Genomic DNA, 10,682 nt, shown 5'->3' on the forward strand with positions numbered 1-10,682 from the left:
TTTTTATTTGATATTTCTAATAGTATTTATACTTCAATAGGTGTTTATTTAAGTCCTAAAAATATTTTTCAGGGTTCCTCGCGGTTCAGGGCTAGTCAACGGTCCACGCCGTGACTTCTCGGTGCGGTCACCCATCGCTAGGGTTCTCGGCTGGTTTAACTTGGTTACATTTCATTGCTATTATCTTTCCTTTATTTTTCTTGTCTTTCCTTTTCTTGTATTTCATTATTCTATGTCTCCTCATCCATATCTAAGTGTAGTTCTAGGCATCCTAGCTGTCCGTACAACACTGGTCACTGGAACAGTAGAACGCACTACCGAACATAAGGGTGTTACAATTCTGACCTCTATTTTAGAAACCTGGTGGCGGTGGCCTATATCCCTGCTATTTATTTATTGGATGATTTTGCAGATTTTGTGAATTGGACCATGAAAATGGGGGTGGTTCCTTCATCCAGGGTTATAAGTATTTAAATAAGGGTTATTGACCTGTCTCTAGTTGAAGTTCCCTCTATTGTTCACATAGTTCAGCTGCTCTATTGAAGGCTCATTGTATTGACTACATTCTAAAGTTGCATAACCTCCCCACGCCTTTGCAAGATTGATTGCTTGATCCCACTACGTTGGCCTACATCCTATCAAGTCTTTTGTGAGCTGGTCAAACTAGGCATTAATCATGCTGAAGGCATCCAATTCTAGGATCCCTGCTATCTTTCTTACATCTCCCCTCTCGTTTAACCACTTGAAGTTATGGTATGCAACCTTTCCAGTAATTCTAAAGCTTTAGTCATTGTTTTCTCCATGAGGTCCCCTCCTACTGCTGAGTCTACTGAACTCCTTGTGGATGGTAGCGATCCATTATAGAAATTTTGAACAATGAGCCAATCTTTTAGGCCATGGTGTGGACATTCCTTTTGAAGGTCTTTGTATCTCTCCCATGCATCATAGAGTGACTCTCCTTCCTTTTATCTGAAAGTGTTCAGTTCTAGCCTCAATTTTACAGTATTCGCAGGTGGGAAATACCTTGCTACGAAGGCTTGTGAAAGATCCTCCCAAGTGGTGAATGTTCCAGCTGATTGAGAAAGTAGCCACTTTCTTGCCTTATCTTGAAGTGAGAATGGGAATGCTCAGAGTCTAATAGCTTGATCAGTGACCCCATTCATTTTCAAAGTGTCACACAAAGTGAGAAAGCACTGTAGGTGATAATGTGGATCTTCCATGGGTAAGCCTCCAAATTTAGTTTGCTGAATCATTTAAAGCAATGCTAGTTTGAGTTCAAAATTGTTGGCCTCAACTGTAGGCCTAGTAACACTAGATTGGAATCCTTAGATAGTCAGAACTCCATAGTGCCTCAAGGGTCTTGGTCTATTGTTGTTGTTAGCCATGACTAGAGTTTCAAGAATTTCAGGTTCTGGTGCTGGCTCTTGGTTTCTCTTTTCTCTCCTGATGGTTCTTAAAGTTTTATCTATTTTAGGATCCAATTCAAGCAATTCTTCTTTAGGTTTAGTTGTTCTGGTCATAAATTGAATTTAACAACTTGAAAAAGAAACAAAAGATAAAATCAAATTAACTAATCTAAAATAATGAAAATAAATGTTTAAATCAGCCAAATTGCCTATCGCTTAATATTACTAAATTTCCTAACAACGGTGCCAAAAACATATTTGCTGGTTATACAACCCCACAAGTGCACGAATCGCTAATAAGTAATAAAGTGATAAGTATAGTATCATTTTCATGAGGAATTTATAAGCATAAGTACTAAGCTAGATAGCAATTTTGACTGTTTAAACTATCAAAAGTTATGAGGGAATGAAATTTAAACTAGTGCTGAATAACTATTAGAAACAAAGGAAAATAAATCCGAGAACTTAAAGAGAATTCTTCTTGGGTAGACAATTCTAGAATTTAGATTTCACACCTTAACCCTGTTATGATTTTAACTTTGTTCTATCAATGGAATGAGTGTTGTTACTTTGATGGAAATTAATCCTAAAGTATCCTAGATCCTCTCTCAAGGTATCTAAGGTGTATTTTAATTAATCTGATCAGTCCTAATTAGAATCCCTTAAGGTCTGTGATTAATTATGGAGATTCACAAAGGTCATCGGCCTATCTCTAGATCAGATTTCATAGGTTCAAAATCTTGATTTTCTGATATTAATCTTCTCCTTTTAATTCTTCAATTAATATATTAGATCATAGCTAAGTGGGTACCAACACATAGCATGCATTAAGAACATAAGAAATTGAATCAAAGCTCAAAACTCAATTCCATAAAACTCAATATACATCCATAATAAAAATTAAGAATGCTACTCTCCTAATTCCAGAATTAAAGGAACTACTCACTCATGGTGAGTTTAACAAACATAATGTAATAAAAATAGGAGAGCACAAAACCAATATGAAGAATTAGAACAAAAGAACCGAGAGAAAGATTCTACAGCTTTGAACTTGTGGAACTTTGGCTAAAAAATCTCTTCCTTGGTGCGGATGCAATCCTCCTTCAAGACGGCTTGGGAACTAGGGTTTTCTGGAAGTCTTCTCTTAAAGGTTTTCCCTTTTCTCTTTTTTCCTCTCTTCCTTTTCAAAAGAAAATTAATCCCCCCCCCCCTCCTCTCTTATGCTCTTTACTTGCTCTTATTTATATTAGGTGTCCTAGGGTTAAGTTTTAAAATCCTAAGGGCAGTAGAAGTCTGAATGGCATGCCAAAATAAGAGCTAGAATCGAATTAGGAAGCTAGCTACTGCATAGTATATGGCCTGTGTGTCACTACACGGCCTGGGGTATGTAAGTTTCTGGAGTGACTTCGGCTTTTTTTCAAATGGGAGGCAAAAGGTTACATGGGGTATGTGACTTTACACGGGTTAAAGTACATGATCCGTGTACTATCTCCTTCCCTTTAGTTCTTCAAGCTTCGTTAATCAGAAGGTTGCATGGGTCCTTGGATGGTACACGGGGTGATTTACATGACCCGTGTACCGAAGCTTTCTTATGATTTCTTCAATTCTCCCCTGGCAGAAGGTTACACAGGGTCATGGTTGTGTTTACACGACTCGTGTAAATTATATCAGTAACTTACCTTGCTTTCAAGTCCTTCCAAGCTTTTCTTCTTCACTCTTATGCCTTGGATTTCTTTTAGAACACCTGAAAAGGTGTAGAAAATATGAAATTTAGTGAAGATTAGCTAAATTATCAAAAACTAATGAATCTAACAAATATGTATGCAATTATCTACCTAAATGCCATGCAATATAGTACAATTGTGCCCAAAAACATCTATATAATACAAGTGTATCATCTCAATGCATAAAGCTTCTAAATACATGCATTCAACGTCTAAGAAATATTGGGTAGTTGTCAAAAGGATTCTTCATTATCTTCAGGCTATAAAAACTCATGGTTTGCTTATCTGTCCTTCCAGTAACTTCGAACTCCATGCCCATTCAGATGCTGATTTGGCATCCAATGTTGATGACAGAAAGTCTACCAATGGGTATGTGATAAATATGGGCACCATCTTAGTCTTGTGGCTATCTAAAAAGCAAAATACCACAGCAAAGTCCCCTATAGAGTCTGAATGTCATGCCATTAGCACAACCACTACTGAAGTCACTTGGATTCAATCATTAATAAAAGATGTCGGCATATTACCGCCCCAAAACTCTAACACTATATTGTGATAATATTGGCACAACATATCTCACTACTAAGCCCTTTTTCACTCTTTCATGAAACACATTGAAGTAGACTATCACTGTGTTCAAGATCAAGTCACACATGGCCAACTACAAATCCACAAAGGATCAGCTTGTCGGCATTCTAACCAAACCTTTGCCTCATCCACATCATGAGATTCTACGAGCTAAATTAACAATTATACCCATCCCTGGTTAGAATTGCAAGAGGGTGATCAGGTTTATCATTGTATAATAGTTTTTGTATTTGTATATCTGATTATGTAATAAACGTTAGCTGTTGTATCTTGTAAATATCCTTATGAGTTTAAGTATATCTCAAGCACTGTCAACTATATGCACATAAGTCTATCTTTAGTAATACAAAAACTATCTTTAGATCCATGTCATCACAAAACTCATCAAAATAATTATAATAAGAATAGCCACACTCACGAGTAATTATATGGTAAATCCATGATTCTATGCAGACAATTTACATGGAATAACAAACCAATTAGATATTGACAAATATTTAAAACGGTTGAGTAATTATTTTTTTTGAAAATACACCATCTGATAGTTTTATTTGATGGGACCCCTTTATATACACTTGTCTATATTCTATTGGCTTGCCATTCCATGTAGAGCATCCTACGTGGAATCACTATTTTATTTTATAATTTCTCCACACTCACACATATAACATACTGATCATAGTATATATTATAGCAAAAAAATAGAATTTAAGAAAGGTGAATTGAGCTATTTTTTTAATTTTTTGTCCATTGCTTACATGAAAAATCAAGGTTAGACAATCTAAAGTCTATGTAACAAAGATGATTTATGTGCAGCAAATGATCATAGCATTTAGTTCAAATGAGTGTCGCAGTAACAAAGCAATGTCCTCTGTTTTGGCTCTTAAATATAGTAGAATATAATTCTTAAATGCATAGCCAAAGAAATAGAAAATCAAGCTATTTGAAGTATAAAATCAATAAACCAACCATATAAAATATTCACATATCATAATTGAGCATTCCTTAACACAAAGTCTACATTTAACTCAAGGTAAAAGTGTTGAAAATAAAAATGCAAGGGAAGAGAATATCAAACACTTGGATTTATGGATTTATGATGGTTCCATGTCCATTCCTTAAAGATACACTTCAAGAGTTCCTCTCCACTATTCAAATTCTTTTCATGAGTAAGAGTCAAGCTAAATACATTCATAACCTTTCCCTTCGTACTTATCAATAATAAAAAGAATAGTCATTCACTCTTAAGTTTCACTATCGATACTTGACAACCTTTATAGGAACAATTTATATGTTTTGGTTGGTGTTTGAGATATCTCTCATATATTAGAGATCCAAGGAGCACAAAATGCATTGGGAGAATCCTTATTGATAGACCTTGTGAAAGAACCACATTGATACACTTGACACTACATCCAACCAAAAACCTTAAGATAATAGGTGTATGGGTTATTTCTATTTATATGTTCTCTACTCATCTCATCTCATCTCTTTTTCAAAGGAGGAATTATAACTCACTCACACTTACATTTTTCCCAAAAAATTTCTTCCTTAAATGTCAGTCTCTTTTACACTAGGCTTGCTCCCCTTGAAAAGAAGCCTTTTTCTTAAACTAAGTATTTGAGGCATCACAAATAACTCAATTTCTCCACCAAGCCCATCAAGAGCTAGCCATGCTACTATCACTTATGTAAGCATGTGCCTCTAAGAGCCACTTTAAAGCCATCATGTGTACCGAAACCAAAAGTCTTCAATCCATCAATATGCACTTCTCTAGGAGAGTGTCTTACTGCTCAACTAGCCTTCCTTTTACCAAGAGTCAGCAGTTTATAGACTTAACAAAAGTATCCTTTCAACAGTAACCTTTTTATTTTCTCTGATCTTGTGCATCCTTTTGAATTTTTGCACAACCAAGGGATTGACTTACTTTTCTTTATCATGACCCAACCCAATGGGTCATGACCAGCACTAAGAATTGGATAGGCTTAAGGCCATCAAACAGTAAACTTTAATGTATCCAAAGCCGATAACTAAGCCTAATATAAGGCCTACATAAGCATAAAATACTACAATATAAACTAAGTATTTCTAGATAAGCTCATAAACATATTCATAACCAAATATATAAATGAAGTTGCTAAATCGTTGCTAATTAAATTGTGCTATTTTTTTTTATTGCTAAAATTAGCAATGAAATTATGTCCATTACTAAACTCCATTGTTATTATGTTACTAAATTGTGCGCTAACCATTTACCATAAAAATTAGCAATGAAATTTGTTTATTACTAATCCATTACTAATTTTAATATATGAATTTTATTTCTATTCCGTTACTAATTAGCGATAGATTAAGTTCGTTATTAATTTTTGTTACTAAATTGTATATTTAAATAATAACTTTTATTTAAATATTCTCAAATATCAACTACTAAAATCTTATAAAAAAAAGGTTAATTGCCAAAAAAAAAGTTTGTCAATTTTTACAATTAAAACCTAAAGTTTGCATAATTGCCAATTAAACCATCTTGTTTGATTGATTTCTCAAATTGACTCGACCATCAATAAACCGTTAGTATGTAGTGCTTGGGAGGTAATTGTAATGGCTTTTATTTTGACTATTTTAGTTAGGGGCTACACTTTATAAGCTTGTTAATAACTGATATTAATGGACAATTATTAAGGAGAATCATTGTTCTTTGTTCCAGTGGTTTAATCCACTGTCCGGAGAATGAGCTACTGATACATTTGCTTAAACAAAGAAATACTCTTCAGGAGAAAGTTATAGAATTAGCAACAAAATTATTGAAAAAGATGCAACTCAGTGAATATTGTGATTAAAATGATACATTAATTAATGATTTGCAGAGCAAAGTTAAAGTATTAATAAAGACAAAAAAAAAGTATAACAGAATTTGATTTATAATTTCTTATTTGTTGAAATATACTAATAGTTTATTGACAGTTAAGTCAATTTGAGACATTAATCAAACATGAGAGAGTGACAATTATACAAATTTTAAGATTTAATTACAAAAATTGAAAAACAATTTTTTTTTTTGCAGTTAACCCTTTTTTTTGTAAGATTTTAGTATTTTAAATTTAAGATTATTTAAATAAAAGTTATTATTTAATATTAATTTTTATATGAAAAATATAAAAATAAACATAAAAAAGTGGCGTGCCACAAGTCAACTTTTTAAACCCTCTCATTATACTAATTGGAACACTCTTACAAAACTATTTTTAATGCTTAGCTTTAATATGCGAATGTATTATATTTTATATATCATATTTTCATAATCATATTACAAAATTGGATAAAGTACAATTTAGCCACTGAGATCTAATAAAACTTACAACTAAGTCCATTTAATTTCAAAATCAAGTAATTTAGTCCTTGAGATTTGACAAATCTACAATTTAGTCCCTGCCATTAGAATTTCAATTAAGTTACTGTTAATTTTAGAAAAAATGATCAAAATACCTGTAACTCTATTTTCAATCTGAAAAAAATTTAGTCTTTAAGATTTTATTTTATTGAAAATTTAATCCCTAAAATTTGGTTAAACGTACAAATTAGTCCCAATAGACCAATCAATTTAGTCCTTGACATTTTAATAAATCTATAAGTTAGTCCCTACCTAATCAATTATGGTTAATTCCCCATTAAATTTTGCAAAAATATCAAGATGCTTTTAACTCTATTTTTAATCTAAAAACAATTTAGTACTTGAAGATTTATTTTAATAATTGCATCCATATTCATTTTTTTCTTTTATATATATATATATATATATATATATATATATATTATTAAAATAATAATGACAAATAGAATTTTACAAATTTAATAGGTCTAATTTATTAATAGTTATAATATTTAAGGATAAATTTGTAAGTTATGTGGATGATTTTTCAATTAACCAAAATTTTTAAGAATCTTAAAGTAATTAATTCATATTTTAATAATTTAAATTTAAAATTTTTTAATTTAATGGGACCCATATTTTAAAAATATAAGGACTAAATTGTTAATAAATTAAAACCTCAAGGACTAAATTATTAAGAAAATAAAACCTTAGAGAATAAATTATTTTCGAATTAAAAATAAAGATAAATGTATTTTGGTTATTTTTGCTAAAACCAAGGGTAACTTTACAGAATTCTATTAGCAAGGATTAAATTATAAGTTTTGTCAAATCTCAAATGTTAAATTGATTAGTTTTTAAAATATAGAGACTAAGTTGTAAGTTTTATCAAATCTCAAGAATTAAATTATTGTTTGCTCTATAAAATTTTGTTAATGATAAAATTTTTAATTAATTATATTTTTATTTCAAATGTTAATAAATAGATAGGTTGAATAATATATTATTTTTTAAATGATGAAAAATAAAATAGAAAAAATGCCACGTGATGATATTTGAATTACCGTTATTAAAATTCTTTTATATATATATATATATATATTAAAAAATAATTCAGTCTTTTATAATATGACAAAAATTTGGTTGAAAAAATTATTATTAGTAATGTTTTATAATTTTTAAAATTGTAAAAGAATTGTATCTATATCATAAGGTGTGACGAAATTTTTACGCTAGTTGCTTTAACTATAGGGGAATTAAACTCATGAGCCATACTATGAAGTTGTGGGAGTGAGTTGTGGAACATCGATTACGTCATGACACTTCTATCTCTCTCAATCAATTTGGTTTCATGCCAGGTCGTTCAACTATGGAAGCGATCTTTCTCATTAGAAGCTTAATGGAGAAATATAAAGATGTGAAGAAAGATTTACACATGGTTTTTATCGATTTGGAGAAGGTTTATGATAGTGTTTCAAGAGATGTCTTATGGAGAGTGTTAGAACAAAAAAATGTATCTATTAGGTACATACAAGTGTTTAAAGATATGTATGAAGGAGCAACTACTATTGTGCGTACAGTGGGAGGGGACACAAGAGATTTTCCTATCTCAATTGGATTACTCCAAGGTTCAGCTATAAGCCCTTACTTTTTACATTAATTTTAGATGAATTAACAAAACATATACAAGAGAGTATCCCTTGGTGCATTATGTTTACAGATTATATAGTTCTGATAGATGAGACGCGAGAAGGAGTCAATAGAAAGTTAGAGCTTTGGAGAAGTACTCTAGAGTCAAAGGATTTTAAGTTAAGTAGAATGAAGACAGAATACATGAATTGCAAGTTCAGTGAAGGCCGAACTGGTGATAGGGAATGAGTTAGTTTGGATGGAGTGGTACTGCCCCAAAGTAATCACTTTAAATATCTCGATTCAATCATTCAACTAGAAGAGGGATGTGAGGAGGAAGTTAGTCATAGGATTAAAGCCGGATGGTTAAAGTGGAGAAGTGCCACAGAAGTTTTATGTGACCACAAAATTCTCAATAAGTTGAAAGTAAAATTTTACTGTACAGTCATACGACCGGCCATGTTATATGGTAGTGAGTGTTGAGCACTGAAGGAGTCGTATGTGTCTAAGATAAGAGTTGCGAAGATGAGAATGTTAAGGTGGATGAGTGGTCATACTAGACTAGATAAAGTCCGTAATGAAAGTATTAAAGAAAAGGTAGGAGTGATGCCAATTGAGGATAAGTTGAGAGTAGGAAGATTGAGGTGGTTTGGTCATGTGAAGCGTAGACATACGGAGGCTTCAGTCAGACAAGTATAACACATTAGGTTAGAGGATTAAAAAAAAAAAGGGTAGACCTAAATTAACTTGGACGATAGTAGTACAATATGACCCAGAAGCATTACATATTTCCAAGAATTTAACCCAAAATCATTTTGAATAGAGAAAGAGAATCTACATACCCGACCCCAAATGAATTTTAGATAATTATTTTTTTAGAAATAATATTTTAGTAGTTAAAATTTAAAAATATTTAAATAAAAAATTAATATTTAATATAAGAAGTTAATTTTTTATAAAAAAAATAAATATAAAAAATAAGTTATATCATGTGGTACTTCTTTTCGCACTCTATTAAGAGAGGTGGCATATTTTTGTAAAGTTATTTTTATGCCTCAGTAAAAAATAAAAATTGAATTGAATTATTATATAATCACATTACTTTTATTTTGTTTTTTAAGTTTTTTAAAATAATTTTTTTAGCTAAATATTCACTAACTATATTTACAACATGGGAATATAAAAAAAATTAAATTAAATTCATGCAAATTTACATTTTCTAAAACATAAGAGTTCCGTCCTTTTGATTTTGGCATATTGTTTAGACCAAAGAGTTTCACTTAACTTTTTTTTTTTTCTTATTGTAATTTTAATATACAAATTTTTTTTAATACAATTGAAATTAATATTTAGTTAATGATCCTAAACAAATACATATTTTCTTCAGATTTTTATTTTTTATATATAAATATTTTTATTATTTTTCATAAGATCGAATACACAATTTCACACCTGAATTTTCATAAAAAAATTTTATGACATCTTCAATTTTTAAAATATCTCTTAACATGCTTCAATTTCTATAAAGTGAAATTAAAATACCCTTAAAATGAGTATAAATTCCATTCACGCTTATATCGTAATTTGCTGACTGAAAATATAAGGGGAATTTTAATTTCATTTTTACACATGAAAACATTTACATTAAACGTTTTAAAAATTTAAAATATAACCAAAATTTTTAGTAAAATTTAAAAATGAACTTATTTATTCAACCTTTTTCATATTAAACTTAGGATATCATGTTCTAATTTAACTGCATAATATGTTCCAATTTGAAAAATAATTGTATCAATTAATCTTATTTTTTGCTATTAACTAAGTTTTAACTATCCTAATATGGGAAAGTTTTAGAGAATGCTTATAGTTCTCATGTATAATCAAATTTGTTGATTTGATATTATTGATATTAAATTTAATATCCAACTAATAAATTAGAATTCAATTAACAAGAAACAGAGGAAA

The 10,682-nt window shown here is 30.5% G+C and overlaps 1 pseudogene; it reads left to right on the forward strand.

Annotated features, from left to right (window-relative positions):
- Positions 1 to 891: 891 nt before the first annotated feature.
- Positions 892 to 992, forward strand: LOC131169837 (small nucleolar RNA R71; annotated as a pseudogene).
- Positions 993 to 10,682: the final 9,690 nt, after the last annotated feature.

Source organism: Hevea brasiliensis, chromosome 1, assembly GCF_030052815.1.
Source record: "Hevea brasiliensis isolate MT/VB/25A 57/8 chromosome 1, ASM3005281v1, whole genome shotgun sequence".
NCBI classification, from domain to species: Eukaryota; Viridiplantae; Streptophyta; class Magnoliopsida; order Malpighiales; family Euphorbiaceae; genus Hevea; species Hevea brasiliensis.